This window comes from Ambystoma mexicanum, chromosome 1p (assembly GCF_040938575.1).
Source record: "Ambystoma mexicanum isolate Mex_15411 chromosome 1p, UKY_AmexF1_1, whole genome shotgun sequence".
NCBI classification, from domain to species: Eukaryota; Metazoa; Chordata; class Amphibia; order Caudata; family Ambystomatidae; genus Ambystoma; species Ambystoma mexicanum.
The window spans coordinates 1,475,068,785-1,475,084,285 of NC_090921.1; the positions used below are offsets into that span (position 1 = coordinate 1,475,068,785).

General features: G+C 42.7%; 16 non-coding genes across 16 annotated transcripts; all 16 read left to right on the top strand.

Moving 5' to 3' along the window:
* Positions 1–237: 237 nt before the first annotated feature.
* On the top strand, positions 238–311 carry TRNAI-AAU (transfer RNA isoleucine (anticodon AAU)). Its single transcript has one exon. It is a non-coding gene; the product is annotated as a tRNA-Ile (tRNA).
* Positions 312–706: 395 nt separating this feature from the next.
* TRNAI-AAU (transfer RNA isoleucine (anticodon AAU)) lies at positions 707–780 on the top strand. The gene has a single exon. It is a non-coding gene; the product is annotated as a tRNA-Ile (tRNA).
* Positions 781–1,504: 724 nt separating this feature from the next.
* TRNAI-AAU (transfer RNA isoleucine (anticodon AAU)) lies at positions 1,505–1,578 on the top strand. Its single transcript has one exon. It is a non-coding gene; the product is annotated as a tRNA-Ile (tRNA).
* Positions 1,579–2,632: 1,054 nt separating this feature from the next.
* Positions 2,633–2,706, top strand: TRNAI-AAU (transfer RNA isoleucine (anticodon AAU)). The gene has a single exon. It is a non-coding gene; the product is annotated as a tRNA-Ile (tRNA).
* A 548-nt stretch (positions 2,707–3,254) lies between these two features.
* Positions 3,255–3,328, top strand: TRNAI-AAU (transfer RNA isoleucine (anticodon AAU)). Its single transcript has one exon. It is a non-coding gene; the product is annotated as a tRNA-Ile (tRNA).
* A 1,852-nt stretch (positions 3,329–5,180) lies between these two features.
* On the top strand, positions 5,181–5,254 carry TRNAI-AAU (transfer RNA isoleucine (anticodon AAU)). Its single transcript has one exon. It is a non-coding gene; the product is annotated as a tRNA-Ile (tRNA).
* A 1,005-nt stretch (positions 5,255–6,259) lies between these two features.
* TRNAI-AAU (transfer RNA isoleucine (anticodon AAU)) lies at positions 6,260–6,333 on the top strand. Its single transcript has one exon. It is a non-coding gene; the product is annotated as a tRNA-Ile (tRNA).
* Positions 6,334–6,728: 395 nt separating this feature from the next.
* On the top strand, positions 6,729–6,802 carry TRNAI-AAU (transfer RNA isoleucine (anticodon AAU)). The gene has a single exon. It is a non-coding gene; the product is annotated as a tRNA-Ile (tRNA).
* A 724-nt stretch (positions 6,803–7,526) lies between these two features.
* TRNAI-AAU (transfer RNA isoleucine (anticodon AAU)) lies at positions 7,527–7,600 on the top strand. Its single transcript has one exon. It is a non-coding gene; the product is annotated as a tRNA-Ile (tRNA).
* A 1,803-nt stretch (positions 7,601–9,403) lies between these two features.
* TRNAI-AAU (transfer RNA isoleucine (anticodon AAU)) lies at positions 9,404–9,477 on the top strand. The gene has a single exon. It is a non-coding gene; the product is annotated as a tRNA-Ile (tRNA).
* Positions 9,478–10,530: 1,053 nt separating this feature from the next.
* TRNAI-AAU (transfer RNA isoleucine (anticodon AAU)) lies at positions 10,531–10,604 on the top strand. Its single transcript has one exon. It is a non-coding gene; the product is annotated as a tRNA-Ile (tRNA).
* A 1,053-nt stretch (positions 10,605–11,657) lies between these two features.
* On the top strand, positions 11,658–11,731 carry TRNAI-AAU (transfer RNA isoleucine (anticodon AAU)). Its single transcript has one exon. It is a non-coding gene; the product is annotated as a tRNA-Ile (tRNA).
* Positions 11,732–12,785: 1,054 nt separating this feature from the next.
* Positions 12,786–12,859, top strand: TRNAI-AAU (transfer RNA isoleucine (anticodon AAU)). Its single transcript has one exon. It is a non-coding gene; the product is annotated as a tRNA-Ile (tRNA).
* A 548-nt stretch (positions 12,860–13,407) lies between these two features.
* TRNAI-AAU (transfer RNA isoleucine (anticodon AAU)) lies at positions 13,408–13,481 on the top strand. The gene has a single exon. It is a non-coding gene; the product is annotated as a tRNA-Ile (tRNA).
* Positions 13,482–14,205: 724 nt separating this feature from the next.
* Positions 14,206–14,279, top strand: TRNAI-AAU (transfer RNA isoleucine (anticodon AAU)). Its single transcript has one exon. It is a non-coding gene; the product is annotated as a tRNA-Ile (tRNA).
* A 1,053-nt stretch (positions 14,280–15,332) lies between these two features.
* On the top strand, positions 15,333–15,406 carry TRNAI-AAU (transfer RNA isoleucine (anticodon AAU)). The gene has a single exon. It is a non-coding gene; the product is annotated as a tRNA-Ile (tRNA).
* Positions 15,407–15,501: the final 95 nt, after the last annotated feature.

Below are 15,501 nucleotides of genomic sequence, written 5' to 3' on the forward strand. Positions count from 1 at the left end.
GCATTTAACCTTCTTTGTCCCAGTTCTACTTAAATGTGATGCAGGCTACAAGTCAGTTTGAAGATAATTGTCATATTCATGAATTTCCTTCAGATCACATGTAGTTTTTCTTTAGGTTGTTGTGAGGATAAGGGTTTTATGTGTGAATGAGTTAGGCATTTTTTTTCCAAGGGAAGAAAAAATCCCCCTGCAACTGGCCTCCCTCTTATGGTCCAGTCAGAAATATTCCTCTCAGCTGGCCGGTTAGCTCAGTTGGTTAGAGCGTGGTGCTAATAACGCCAAGGTCACGGGTTCGATCCCCGTATTGGCCACTTTGTCATTTTGGGAAATATTTCTGCAGAAGGATGAGATTGATGCAGAATTGCACTCACAGCTTTAGAGTTACTAACACAAGATTGCTGTTTTGTTGGAATCAGCAGTCCATAAATGGTCACAGGTCAGTACTGCTGTGGGAAATGACCAATGAGATGCATTTAACCTTCTTTGTCCCAGTTCTACTTAAATGTGATGCAGGCTACAAGTCAGTTTGAAGATAATTGTCATATTCATGAATTTCCTTCAGATCACATGTAGTTTTTCTTTAGGTTGTTGTGAGGATAAGGGTTTTATGTGTGAATGAGTTAGGCATTTTTTTTCCAAGGGAAGAAAAAATCCCCCTGCAACTGGCCTCCCTCTTATGGTCCAGTCAGAAATATTCCTCTCAGCTGGCCGGTTAGCTCAGTTGGTTAGAGCGTGGTGCTAATAACGCCAAGGTCACGGGTTCGATCCCCGTATTGGCCACTTTGTCATTTTGGGAAATATTTCTGCAGAAGGATGAGATTGATGCAGAATTGGCACTCACAGCTTTAGAGTTACTAACACAAGATTGCTGTTTTGTTGGAAGCAGCTGTGCATACATAGTCACGGGTCAGTACTGCTGCGGACATAACCAATGTTGTTGTGAGGAAAAGGGTTGTATTTGTGAATGAGTTAGGCATTTTCTTTCAAGGAAAGAAAACTCCCCCCTGCAACTGGCCTACCTCCTATGCTCCAGTCAGAAGCATACTTTTTCTGACTGAGCATGGTGCTAATCACGCCAAGTTAGCGAATTTGATCCCAGTATTGGCCACTTTGTCAATTTGGGAAAAATGTCTGCAGAAGCATTAGATTGATGCAGAATTCCCACCCACAGCTTTAGATTTACTATGACAAGTTTGCTGTTTTGTTGGAAGCAGCAGTCCATAAATGGTCACAGGTCAGTACTGCTGTGGGAAATGACCAATGAGATGCATTTAACCTTCTTTGTCCCAGTTCTACTTAAATGTGATGCAGGCTACAAGTCAGTTTGAAGATAATTGTCATATTCATGAATTTCCTTCAGATCACATGTAGTTTTTCTTTAGGTTGTTGTGAGGATAAGGGATTTATGTGTGAATGAGTTAGGCATTTTTTTTCCAAGGGAAGAAAAAATCCCCCTGCAACTGGCCTCCCTCTTATGCTCCAGTTAGAAACATGCCTCTCAGCTGGCCGGTTAGCTCAGTTGGTTAGAGCATGGTGCTAATAACGCCAAGGTCACGGGTTCGATCCCCGTATTGGCCACTTTGTCGTTTTGGGAAATATTTCTGCAGAAGCATGAGATTGATGCAGAATTGGCACTCACAGCTTTAGAGTTACTAACACAAGATTGCTGTTTTGTTGGAAGCAGCTGTGCATACATAGTCACGGGTCAGTACTGCTGCGGACATAACCAATGTTGTTGTGAGGATAAGGGTTGTATTTGTGAATGAGTTAGGCATTTTCTTTCAAGGGAAGGAAACTCCCCCCTGCAACTGGCCTCCCTCCTATGCTCCAGTCAGAAGGCTTACTTTTTCTGACTGAGCATGGTGCTAATCACGCCAAGTTAGCGAATTTGATCCCAGTATTGGCCACTTTGTCAATTTGGGAAATATTTCTGCAGAAGGATGAGATTGATGCAGAATTGGCACTCACAGCTTTAGAGTTACTAACACAAGATTGCTGTTTTGTTGGAAGCAGCTGTGCATACATAGTCACGGGTCAGTACTGCTGCGGACATAACCAATGTTGTTGTGAGGATAAGGGTTGTATTTGTGAATGAGTTAGGCATTTTCTTTCAAAGGAAGAAAACTCCCCCCTGCAACTGGCCTCCCTCCTATGCTCCAGTCAGAAGGCATACTTTTTCTGACTGAGCATGGTTCTAATCAAGCCAAGTTAGCGAATTTGATCCCAGTATTGGCCACTTTGTCAATTTGGGAAATATTTCTGCAGAAGCATGAGATTGATGCAGAATTCCCACCCACAGCTTTAGATTTACTATGACTAGTTTGCTGTTTTGTTGGAAGCAGCAGTCCATAAATGGTCACAGGTCAGTACTGCTGTGGGAAATGACCAATGAGATGCATTTAACCTTCTTTGTCCCAGTTCTACTTAAATGTGATGCAGGCTACAAGTCAGTTTGAAGATAATTGTCATATTCATGAATTTCCTTCAGATCACATGTAGTTTTTCTTTAGGTTGTTGTGAGGATAAGGGTTTTATGTGTGAATGAGTTAGGCATTTTTTTTCCAAGGGAAGAAAAAATCCCCCTGCAACTGGCCTCCCTCTTATGGTCCAGTCAGAAATATTCCTCTCAGCTGGCCGGTTAGCTCAGTTGGTTAGAGCGTGGTGCTAATAACGCCAAGGTCACGGGTTCGATCCCCGTATTGGCCACTTTGTCATTTTGGGAAATATTTCTGCAGAAGGATGAGATTGATGCAGAATTGGCACTCACAGCTTTAGAGTTACTAACACAAGATTGCTGTTTTGTTGGAAGCAGCTGTGCATACATAGTCACGGGTCAGTACTGCTGCGGACATAACCAATGTTGTTGTGAGGATAAGGGTTGTATTTGTGAATGAGTTAGGCATTTTCTTTCAAGGAAAGAAAACTCCCCCCTGCAACTGGCCTCACTCCTATGCTCCAGTCAGAAGCATACTTTTTCTGACTGAGCATGGTGCTAATCACGCCAAGTTAGCGAATTTGATCCCAGTATTGGCCACTTTGTCAATTTGGGAAAAATGTCTGCAGAAGCATTAGAACCTTCTTTGTCCCAGTTCTACTTAAATGTGATGCAGGATACAAGTCAGTTTGAAGATAATTGTCATATTCATGAATTTCCTTCAGATCACATGTAGTTTTTCTTTAGGTTGTTGTGAGGATAAGGGTTTTATGTGTGAATGAGTTAGGCATTTTTTTCCAAGGGAAAAAGACTCTCAGCTGGCCGGTTAGCTCAGTTGGTTAGAGCGTGGTGCTAATAACGCCAAGGTCACGGGTTCGATCCCCGTATTGGCCACTTTGTCATTTTGGGAAATATTTCTGCAGAAGGATGAGATTGATGCAGAATTGGCACTCACAGCTTTAGAGTTACTAACACAAGATTGCTGTTTTGTTGGAAGCAGCTGTGCATACATAGTCACGGGTCAGTACTGCTGCGGACATAACCAATGTTGTTGTGGGGATAAGGGTTGTATTTGTGAATGAGTTAGGCATTTTCTTTCAAAGGAAGAAAACTCCCCCCTGCAACTGGCCTCCCTCCTATGCTCCAGTCAGAAGGCATACTTTTTCTGACTGAGCATGGTGCTAATCAAGCCAAGTTAGCGAATTTGATCCCAGTATTGGCCACTTTGTCAATTTGGGAAATATTTCTGCAGAAGCATGTGATTGATGCAGAATTCCCACCCACAGCTTTAGATTTACTATGACAAGTTTGCTGTTTTGTTGGAAGCAGCAGTCCATAAATGGTCACAGGTCAGTACTGCTGTGGGAAATGACCAATGAGATGCATTTAACCTTCTTTGTCGCAGTACTACTTAAATGTGATGCAGGCCACAAGTCAGTTTGAAGATAATTGTAATATTCATGAATTTCCTTCAGATCACATGGAGTTTTTCTTTAGGTTGTTGTGAGGATAAGGGTTGTCTGTGTGAATGAGTTAGGCATTTTTTTCCAAGGGAAGAAAAAATCCCCCTGCAACTGGCCTCCCTCTTATGCTCCAGTTAGAAATATATCTCTCAGCTGGCCGGTTAGCTCAGTTGGTTAGAGTGTGGTGCTAATAAAGCCAAGGTCACGGGTTCGATCCCCGTATTGGCCACTTTGTCATTTTGGGAAATATTTCTGCAGAAGCATGAGATTGATGCAGAATTGGCACTCACAGCTTTAGAGTTACTAACACAAGATTGCTGTTTTGTTGGAAGCAGCTGTGCATACATAGTCACGGGTCAGTACTGCTGCGGACATAACCAATGTTGTTGTGAGGATAAGGGTTGTATTTGTGAATGAGTTAGGCATTTTCTTTCAAGGGAAGAAAACTCCCCCCTGCAAATGGCCTCCCTCCTATGCTCCAGTCAGAAGGCTTACTTTTTCTGACTGAGCATGGTGCTAATCACGCCAAGTTAGCGAATTTGATCCCAGTATTGGCCACTTTGTCAATTTGGGAAATATTTCTGCAGAAGGATGAGATTGATGCAGAATTGGCACTCACAGCTTTAGAGTTACTAACACAAGATTGCTGTTTTGTTGGAAGCAGCTCTGCATACATAGTCACGGGTCAGTACTACTGCGGACATAACCAATGTTGTTGTGAGGATAAGGGTTGTATTTGTGAATGAGTTAGGCATTTTCTTTCAAGGGAAGAAAACTCCCCCCTGCAACTGGCCTCCCTCCTATGCTCCAGTCAGAAGGCATACTTTTTCTGACTGAGCATGGTTCTAATCAAGCCAAGTTAGCGAATTTGATCCCAGTATTGGCCACTTTGTCAATTTGGGAAATATTTCTGCAGAAGCATGAGATTGATGCAGAATTCCCACCCACAGCTTTAGATTTACTATGACAAGTTTGCTGTTTTGTTGGAATCAGCAGTCCATAAATGGTCACAGGTCAGTACTGCTGTGGGAAATGACCAATGAGATGCATTTAACCTTCTTTGTCCCAGTTCTACTTAAATGTGATGCAGGCTACAAGTCAGTTTGAAGATAATTGTCATATTCATGAATTTCCTTCAGATCACATGTAGTTTTTCTTTAGGTTGTTGTGAGGATAAGGGTTTTATGTGTGAATGAGTTAGGCATTTTTTTTCCAAGGGAAGAAAAAATCCCCCTGCAACTGGCCTCCCTCTCATGGTCCAGTCAGAAATATTCCTCTCAGCTGGCCGGTTAGCTCAGTTGGTTAGAGCGTGGTGCTAATAACGCCAAGGTCACGGGTTCGATCCCCGTATTGGCCACTTTGTCATTTTGGGAAATATTTCTGCAGAAGGATGAGATTGATGCAGAATTGGCACTCACAGCTTTAGAGTTACTAACACAAGATTGCTGTTTTGTTGGAAGCAGCTGTGCATACATAGTCACGGGTCAGTACTGCTGCGGACATAACCAATGTTGTTGTGAGGATAAGGGTTGTATTTGTGAATGAGTTAGGCATTTTCTTTCAAGGAAAGAAAACTCCCCCCTGCAACTGGCCTCCCTCCTATGCTCCAGTCAGAAGCATACTTTTTCTGACTGAGCATGGTGCTAATCACGCCAAGTTAGCGAATTTGATCCCAGTATTGGCCACTTTGTCAATTTGTGGAAATATTTCTGCAGAAGGATGAGATTGATGCAGAATTGCCACTCACAGCTTTAGAGTTACTAACACAAGATTGCTGTTTTGTTGGAAGCAGCTCTGCATACATAGTCACGGGTCAGTACTACTGCGGACATAACCAATGTTGTTGTGAGGATAAGGGTTGTATTTGTGAATGAGTTAGGCATTTTCTTTCAAGGGAAGAAAACTCCCCCCTGCAACTGGCCTCCCTCCTATGCTCCAGTCAGAAGGCATACTTTTTCTGACTGAGCATGGTGCTAATCACGCCAAGTTAGCGAATTTGATCCCAGTATTGGCCACTTTGTCAATTTGGGAAATATTTCTGCAGAAGCATGAGATTGATGCAGAATTCCCACCCACAGCTTTAGATTTACTATGACAAGTTTGCTGTTTTGTTGGAATCAGCAGTCCATAAATGGTCACAGGTCAGTACTGCTGTGGGAAATGACCAATGAGATGCATTTAACCTTCTTTGTCCCAGTTCTACTTAAATGTGATGCAGGATACAAGTCAGTTTGAAGATAATTGTCATATTCATGAATTTCCTTCAGATCACATGTAGTTTTTCTTTAGGTTGTTGTGAGGATAAGGGTTTTATGTGTGAATGAGTTAGGCATTTTTTTCCAAGGGAAAAAGATTCTCAGCTGGCCGGTTAGCTCAGTTGGTTAGAGCGTGGTGCTAATAACGCCAAGGTCACGGGTTCGATCCCCGTATTGGCCACTTTGTCATTTTGGGAAATATTTCTGCAGAAGGATGAGATTGATGCAGAATTGCACTCACAGCTTTAGAGTTACTAACACAAGATTGCTGTTTTGTTGGAATCAGCAGTCCATAAATGGTCACAGGTCAGTACTGCTGTGGGAAATGACCAATGAGATGCATTTAACCTTCTTTGTCCCAGTTCTACTTAAATGTGATGCAGGCTACAAGTCAGTTTGAAGATAATTGTCATATTCATGAATTTCCTTCAGATCACATGTAGTTTTTCTTTAGGTTGTTGTGAGGATAAGGGTTTTATGTGTGAATGAGTTAGGCATTTTTTTTCCAAGGGAAGAAAAAATCCCCCTGCAACTGGCCTCCCTCTTATGGTCCAGTCAGAAATATTCCTCTCAGCTGGCCGGTTAGCTCAGTTGGTTAGAGCGTGGTGCTAATAACGCCAAGGTCACGGGTTCGATCCCCGTATTGGCCACTTTGTCATTTTGGGAAATATTTCTGCAGAAGGATGAGATTGATGCAGAATTGGCACTCACAGCTTTAGAGTTACTAACACAAGATTGCTGTTTTGTTGGAAGCAGCTGTGCATACATAGTCACGGGTCAGTACTGCTGCGGACATAACCAATGTTGTTGTGAGGATAAGGGTTGTATTTGTGAATGAGTTAGGCATTTTCTTTCAAGGAAAGAAAACTCCCCCCTGCAACTGGCCTCCCTCCTATGCTCCAGTCAGAAGCATACTTTTTCTGACTGAGCATGGTGCTAATCACGCCAAGTTAGCGAATTTGATCCCAGTATTGGCCACTTTGTCAATTTGGGAAAAATGTCTGCAGAAGCATTAGATTGATGCAGAATTCCCACCCACAGCTTTAGATTTACTATGACAAGTTTGCTGTTTTGTTGGAAGCAGCAGTCCATAAATGGTCACAGGTCAGTACTGCTGTGGGAAATGACCAATGAGATGCATTTAACCTTCTTTGTCCCAGTTCTACTTAAATGTGATGCAGGCTACAAGTCAGTTTGAAGATAATTGTCATATTCATGAATTTCCTTCAGATCACATGTAGTTTTTCTTTAGGTTGTTGTGAGGATAAGGGTTTTATGTGTGAATGAGTTAGGCATTTTTTTTCCAAGGGAAGAAAAAATCCCCCTGCAACTGGCCTCCCTCTTATGCTCCAGTTAGAAACATGCCTCTCAGCTGGCCGGTTAGCTCAGTTGGTTAGAGCATGGTGCTAATAACGCCAAGGTCACGGGTTCGATCCCCGTATTGGCCACTTTGTCGTTTTGGGAAATATTTCTGCAGAAGCATGAGATTGATGCAGAATTGGCACTCACAGCTTTAGAGTTACTAACACAAGATTGCTGTTTTGTTGGAAGCAGCTGTGCATACATAGTCACGGGTCAGTACTGCTGCGGACATAACCAATGTTGTTGTGAGGATAAGGGTTGTATTTGTGAATGAGTTAGGCATTTTCTTTCAAGGGAAGGAAACCCCCCCCTGCAACTGGCCTCCCTCCTATGCTCCAGTCAGAAGGCTTACTTTTTCTGACTGAGCATGGTGCTAATCACGCCAAGTTAGCGAATTTGATCCCAGTATTGGCCACTTTGTCAATTTGGGAAATATTTCTGCAGAAGGATGAGATTGATGCAGAATTGGCACTCACAGCTTTAGAGTTACTAACACAAGATTGCTGTTTTGTTGGAAGCAGCTGTGCATACATAGTCACGGATCAGTACTACTGCGGACATAACCAATGTTGTTGTGAGGATAAGGGTTGTATTTGTGAATGAGTTAGGCATTTTCTTTCAAGGGAAGAAAACTCCCCCCTGCAACTGGCCTCCCTCCTATGCTCCAGTCAGAAGGCATACTTTTTCTGACTGAGCATGGTGCTAATCACGCCAAGTTAGCGAATTTGATCCCAGTATTGGCCACTTTGTCAATTTGGGAAATATTTCTGCAGAAGCATGAGATTGATGCAGAATTCCCACCCACAGCTTTAGATTTACTATGACAAGTTTGCTGTTTTGTTGGAAGCAGCAGTCCATAAATGGTCACAGGTCAGTACTGCTGTGGGAAATGACCAATGAGATGCATTTAACCTTCTTTGTCCCAGTTCTACTTAAATGTGATGCAGGATACAAGTCAGTTTGAAGATAATTGTCATATTCATGAATTTCCTTCAGATCACATGTAGTTTTTCTTTAGGTTGTTGTGAGGATAAGGGTTTTATGTGTGAATGAGTTAGGCATTTTTTTCCAAGGGAAAAAAACTCTCAGCTGGCCGGTTAGCTCAGTTGGTTAGAGAGTGGTGCTAATAATGCCAAGGTCACAGGTTCGATCCCCGTATTGGCCACTTTGTCATTTTGCGAAATATTTCTGCAGAAGGATGAGATTGATGCAGAATTGGCACTCACAGCTTTAGAGTTACTAACACAAGATTGCTGTTTTGTTGGAAGCAGCTGTGCATACATAGTCACGGGTCAGTACTGCTGCGGACATAACCAATGTTGTTGTGAGGATAAGGGTTGTATTTGTGAATGAGTTAGGCATTTTCTTTCAAGGAAAGAAAACTCCCCCCTGCAACTGGCCTCCCTCCTATGCTCCAGTCAGAAGCATACTTTTTCTGACTGAGCATGGTGCTAATCACGCCAAGTTAGCGAATTTGATCCCAGTATTGGCCACTTTGTCAATTTGGGAAAAATGTCTGCAGAAGCATTAGATTGATGCAGAATTCCCACCCACAGCTTTAGATTTACTATGACAAGTTTGCTGTTTTGTTGGAAGCAGCAGTCAATAAATGGTCACAGGTCAGTACTGCTGTGGGAAATGACCAATGAGATGCATTTAACCTTCTTTGTCCCAGTTCTACTTAAATGTGATGCAGGCTACAAGTCAGTTTGAAGATAATTGTCATATTCATGAATTTCCTTCAGATCACATGTAGTTTTTCTTTAGGTTGTTGTGAGGATAAGGGTTTTATGTGTGAATGAGTTAGGCATTTTTTTTCCAAGGGAAGAAAAAATCCCCCTGCAACTGGCCTCCCTCTTATGCTCCAGTTAGAAACATGCCTCTCAGCTGGCCGGTTAGCTCAGTTGGTTAGAGCATGGTGCTAATAATGCCAAGGTCACGGGTTCGATCCCCGTATTGGCCACTTTGTCATTTTGGGAAATATTTCTGCAGAAGCATGAGATTGATGCAGAATTGGCACTCACAGCTTTAGAGTTACTAACACAAGATTGCTGTTTTGTTGGAAGCAGCTGTGCATACATAGTCACGGGTCAGTACTGCTGCGGACATAACCAATGTTGTTGTGAGGATAAGGGTTGTATTTGTGAATGAGTTAGGCATTTTCTTTCAAGGGAAGGAAACTCCCCCCTGCAACTGGCCTCCCTCCTATGCTCCAGTCAGAAGGCTTACTTTTTCTGACTGAGCATGGTGCTAATCACGCCAAGTTAGCGAATTTGATCCCAGTATTGGCCACTTTGTCAATTTGGGAAATATTACTGCAGAAGGATGAGATTGATGCAGAATTGGCACTCACAGCTTTAGAGTTACTAACACAAGATTGCTGTTTTGTTGGAAGCAGCTGTGCATACATAGTCACGGATCAGTACTACTGCGGACATAACCAATGTTGTTGTGAGGATAAGGGTTGTATTTGTGAATGAGTTAGGCATTTTCTTTCAAGGGAAGAAAACTCCCCCCTGCAACTGGCCTCCCTCCTATGCTCCAGTCAGAAGGCATACTTTTTCTGACTGAGCATGGTGCTAATCACGCCAAGTTAGCGAATTTGATCCCAGTATTGGCCACTTTGTCAATTTGGGAAATATTTCTGCAGAAGCATGTGATTGATGCAGAATTCCCACCCACAGCTTTAGATTTACTATGACAAGTTTGCTGTTTTGTTGGAAGCAGCAGTCCATAAATGGTCACAGGTCAGTACTGCTGTGGGAAATGACCAATGAGATGCATTTAACCTTCTTTGTCGCAGTACTACTTAAATGTGATGCAGGCCACAAGTCAGTTTGAAGATAATTGTAATATTCATGAATTTCCTTCAGATCACATGGAGTTTTTCTTTAGGTTGTTGTGAGGATAAGGGTTGTCTGTGTGAATGAGTTAGGCATTTTTTTCCAAGGGAAGAAAAAATCCCCCTGCAACTGGCCTCCCTCTTATGCTCCAGTTAGAAATATATCTCTCAGCTGGCCGGTTAGCTCAGTTGGTTAGAGCGTGGTGCTAATAAAGCCAAGGTCACGGGTTCGATCCCCGTATTGGCCACTTTGTCATTTTGGGAAATATTTCTGCAGAAGCATGAGATTGATGCAGAATTGGCACTCACAGCTTTAGAGTTACTAACACAAGATTGCTGTTTTGTTGGAAGCAGCTGTGCATACATAGTCACGGGTCAGTACTGCTGCGGACATAACCAATGTTGTTGTGAGGATAAGGGTTGTATTTGTGAATGAGTTAGGCATTTTCTTTCAAGGGAAGAAAACTCCCCCCTGCAAATGGCCTCCCTCCTATGCTCCAGTCAGAAGGCTTACTTTTTCTGACTGAGCATGGTGCTAATCACGCCAAGTTAGCGAATTTGATCCCAGTATTGGCCACTTTGTCAATTTGGGAAATATTTCTGCAGAAGGATGAGATTGATGCAGAATTTGCACTCACAGCTTTAGAGTTACTAACACAAGATTGCTGTTTTGTTGGAAGCAGCTGTGCATACATAGTCACGGATCAGTACTACTGCGCACATAACCAATGTTGTTGTGAGGATAAGGGTTGTATTTGTGAATGAGTTAGGCATTTTCTTTCAAGGGAAGAAAACTCCCCCCTGCAACTGGCCTCCCTCCTATGCTCCAGTCAGAAGGCATACTTTTTCTGACTGAGCATGGTGCTAATCACGCCAAGTTAGCGAATTTGATCCCAGTATTGGCCACTTTGTCAATTTGGGAAATATTTCTGCAGAAGCATGTGATTGATGCAGAATTCCCACCCACAGCTTTAGATTTACTATGACAAGTTTGCTGTTTTGTTGGAAGCAGCAGTCCATAAATGGTCACAGGTCAGTACTGCTGTGGGAAATGACCAATGAGATGCATTTAACCTTCTTTGTCGCAGTACTACTTAAATGTGATGCAGGCCACAAGTCAGTTTGAAGATAATTGTAATATTCATGAATTTCCTTCAGATCACATGGAGTTTTTCTTTAGGTTGTTGTGAGGATAAGGGTTGTCTGTGTGAATGAGTTAGGCATTTTTTTCCAAGGGAAGAAAAAATCCCCCTGCAACTGGCCTCCCTCTTATGCTCCAGTTAGAAATATATCTCTCAGCTGGCCGGTTAGCTCAGTTGGTTAGAGCGTGGTGCTAATAAAGCCAAGGTCACGGGTTCGATCCCCGTATTGGCCACTTTGTCATTTTGGGAAATATTTCTGCAGAAGCATGAGATTGATGCAGAATTGGCACTCACAGCTTTAGAGTTACTAACACAAGATTGCTGTTTTGTTGGAAGCAGCTGTGCATACATAGTCACGGGTCAGTACTGCTGCGGACATAACCAATGTTGTTGTGAGGATAAGGGTTGTATTTGTGAATGAGTTAGGCATTTTCTTTCAAGGGAAGAAAACTCCCCCCTGCAAATGGCCTCCCTCCTATGCTCCAGTCAGAAGGCTTACTTTTTCTGACTGAGCATGGTGCTAATCACGCCAAGTTAGCGAATTTGATCCCAGTATTGGCCACTTTGTCAATTTGGGAAATATTTCTGCAGAAGGATGAGATTGATGCAGAATTTGCACTCACAGCTTTAGAGTTACTAACACAAGATTGCTGTTTTGTTGGAAGCAGCTCTGCATACATAGTCACGGGTCAGTACTACTGCGGACATAACCAATGTTGTTGTGAGGATAAGGGTTGTATTTGTGAATGAGTTAGGCATTTTCTTTCAAGGGAAGAAAACTCCCCCCTGCAACTGGCCTCCCTCCTATGCTCCAGTCAGAAGGCATACTTTTTCTGACTGAGCATGGTTCTAATCAAGCCAAGTTAGCGAATTTGATCCCAGTATTGGCCACTTTGTCAATTTGGGAAATATTTCTGCAGAAGCATGAGATTGATGCAGAATTCCCACCCACAGCTTTAGATTTACTATGACAAGTTTGCTGTTTTGTTGGAATCAGCAGTCCATAAATGGTCACAGGTCAGTACTGCTGTGGGAAATGAACAATGAGATGCATTTAACCTTCTTTGTCCCAGTTCTACTTAAATGTGATGCAGGCTACAAGTCAGTTTGAAGATAATTGTCATATTCATGAATTTCCTTCAGATCACATGTAGTTTTTCTTTAGGTTGTTGTGAGGATAAGGGTTTTATGTGTGAATGAGTTAGGCATTTTTTTTCCAAGGGAAGAAAAAATCCCCCTGCAACTGGCCTCCCTCTCATGGTCCAGTCAGAAATATTCCTTTCAGCTGGCCGGTTAGCTCAGTTGGTTAGAGCGTGGTGCTAATAACGCCAAGGTCACGGGTTCGATCCCCGTATTGGCCACTTTGTCATTTTGGGAAATATTTCTGCAGAAGCATGAGATTGATGCAGAATTGGCACTCACAGCTTTAGAGTTACTAACACAAGATTGCTGTTTTGTTGGAAGCAGCTGTGCATACATAGTCACGGGTCAGTACTGCTGCGGACATAACCAATGTTGTTGTGAGGATAAGGGTTGTATTTGTGAATGAGTTAGGCATTTTCTTTCAAGGAAAGAAAACTTCCCCCTGCAACTGGCCTCCCTCCTATGCTCCAGTCAGAAGCATACTTTTTCTGACTGAGCATGGTGCTAATCACGCCAAGTTAGCGAATTTGATCCCAGTATTGGCCACTTTGTCAATTTGGGAAAAATGTCTGCAGAAGCATTAGAACCTTCTTTGTCCCAGTTCTACTTAAATGTGATGCAGGATACAAGTCAGTTTGAAGATAATTGTCATATTCATGAATTTCCTTCAGATCACATGTAGTTTTTCTTTAGGTTGTTGTGAGGATAAGGGTTTTATGTGTGAATGAGTTAGGCATTTTTTTCCAAGGGAAAAAGACTTTCAGCTGGCCGGTTAGCTCAGTTGGTTAGAGCGTGGTGCTAATAACGCCAAGGTCACGGGTTCGATCCCCGTATTGGCCACTTTGTCATTTTGGGAAATATTTCTGCAGAAGGATGAGATTGATGCAGAATTGGCACTCACAGCTTTAGAGTTACTAACACAAGATTGCTGTTTTGTTGGAAGCAGCTGTGCATACATAGTCACGGGTCAGTACTGCTGCGGACATAACCAATGTTGTTGTGGGGATAAGGGTTGTATTTGTGAATGAGTTAGGCATTTTCTTTCAAAGGAAGAAAACTCCCCCCTGCAACTGGCCTCCCTCCTATGCTCCAGTCAGAAGGCATACTTTTTCTGACTGAGCATGGTGCTAATCAAGCCAAGTTAGCGAATTTGATCCCAGTATTGGCCACTTTGTCAATTTGGGAAATATTTCTGCAGAAGCATGTGATTGATGCAGAATTCCCACCCACAGCTTTAGATTTACTATGACAAGTTTGCTGTTTTGTTGGAAGCAGCAGTCCATAAATGGTCACAGGTCAGTACTGCTGTGGGAAATGACCAATGAGATGCATTTAACCTTCTTTGTCGCAGTACTACTTAAATGTGATGCAGGCCACAAGTCAGTTTGAAGATAATTGTAATATTCATGAATTTCCTTCAGATCACATGGAGTTTTTCTTTAGGTTGTTGTGAGGATAAGGGTTGTCTGTGTGAATGAGTTAGGCATTTTTTTCCAAGGGAAGAAAAAATCCCCCTGCAACTGGCCTCCCTCTTATGCTCCAGTTAGAAATATATCTCTCAGCTGGCCGGTTAGCTCAGTTGGTTAGAGCGTGGTGCTAATAAAGCCAAGGTCACGGGTTCGATCCCCGTATTGGCCACTTTGTCATTTTGGGAAATATTTCTGCAGAAGCATGAGATTGATGCAGAATTGGCACTCACAGCTTTAGAGTTACTAACACAAGATTGCTGTTTTGTTGGAAGCAGCTGTGCATACATAGTCACGGGTCAGTACTGCTGCGGACATAACCAATGTTGTTGTGAGGATAAGGGTTGTATTTGTGAATGAGTTAGGCATTTTCTTTCAAGGGAAGAAAACTCCCCCCTGCAAATGGCCTCCCTCCTATGCTCCAGTCAGAAGGCTTACTTTTTCTGACTGAGCATGGTGCTAATCACGCCAAGTTAGCGAATTTGATCCCAGTATTGGCCACTTTGTCAATTTGGGAAATATTTCTGCAGAAGGATGAGATTGATGCAGAATTGGCACTCACAGCTTTAGAGTTACTAACACAAGATTGCTGTTTTGTTGGAAGCAGCTCTGCATACATAGTCACGGGTCAGTACTACTGCGGACATAACCAATGTTGTTGTGAGGATAAGGGTTGTATTTGTGAATGAGTTAGGCATTTTCTTTCAAGGAAAGAAAACTCCCCCCTGCAACTGGCCTCCCTCCTATGCTCCAGTCAGAAGCATACTTTTTCTGACTGAGCATGGTGCTAATCACGCCAAGTTAGCGAATTTGATCCCAGTATTGGCCACTTTGTCAATTTGGGAAAAATGTCTGCAGAAGCATTAGATTGATGCAGAATTCCCACCCACAGCTTTAGATTTACTATGACAAGTTTGCTGTTTTGTTGGAAGCAGCAGTCCATAAATGGTCACAGGTCAGTACTGCTGTGGGAAATGACCAATGAGATGCATTTAACCTTCTTTGTCCCAGTTCTACTTAAATGTGATGCAGGCTACAAGTCAGTTTGAAGATAATTGTCATATTCATGAATTTCCTTCAGATCACATGTAGTTTTTCTTTAGGTTGTTGTGAGGATAAGGGTTTTATGTGTGAATGAGTTAGGCATTTTTTTTCCAAGGGAAGAAAAAATCCCCCTGCAACTGGCCTCCCTCTTATGCTCCAGTTAGAAACATGCCTCTCAGCTGGCCGGTTAGCTCAGTTGGTTAGAGCATGGTGCTAATAACGCCAAGGTCACGGGTTCGATCCCCGTATTGGCCACTTTGTCGTTTTGGGAAATATTTCTGCAGAAGCATGAGATTGATGCAGAATTGGCACTCACAGCTTTAGAGTTACTAACACAAGATTGCTGTTTT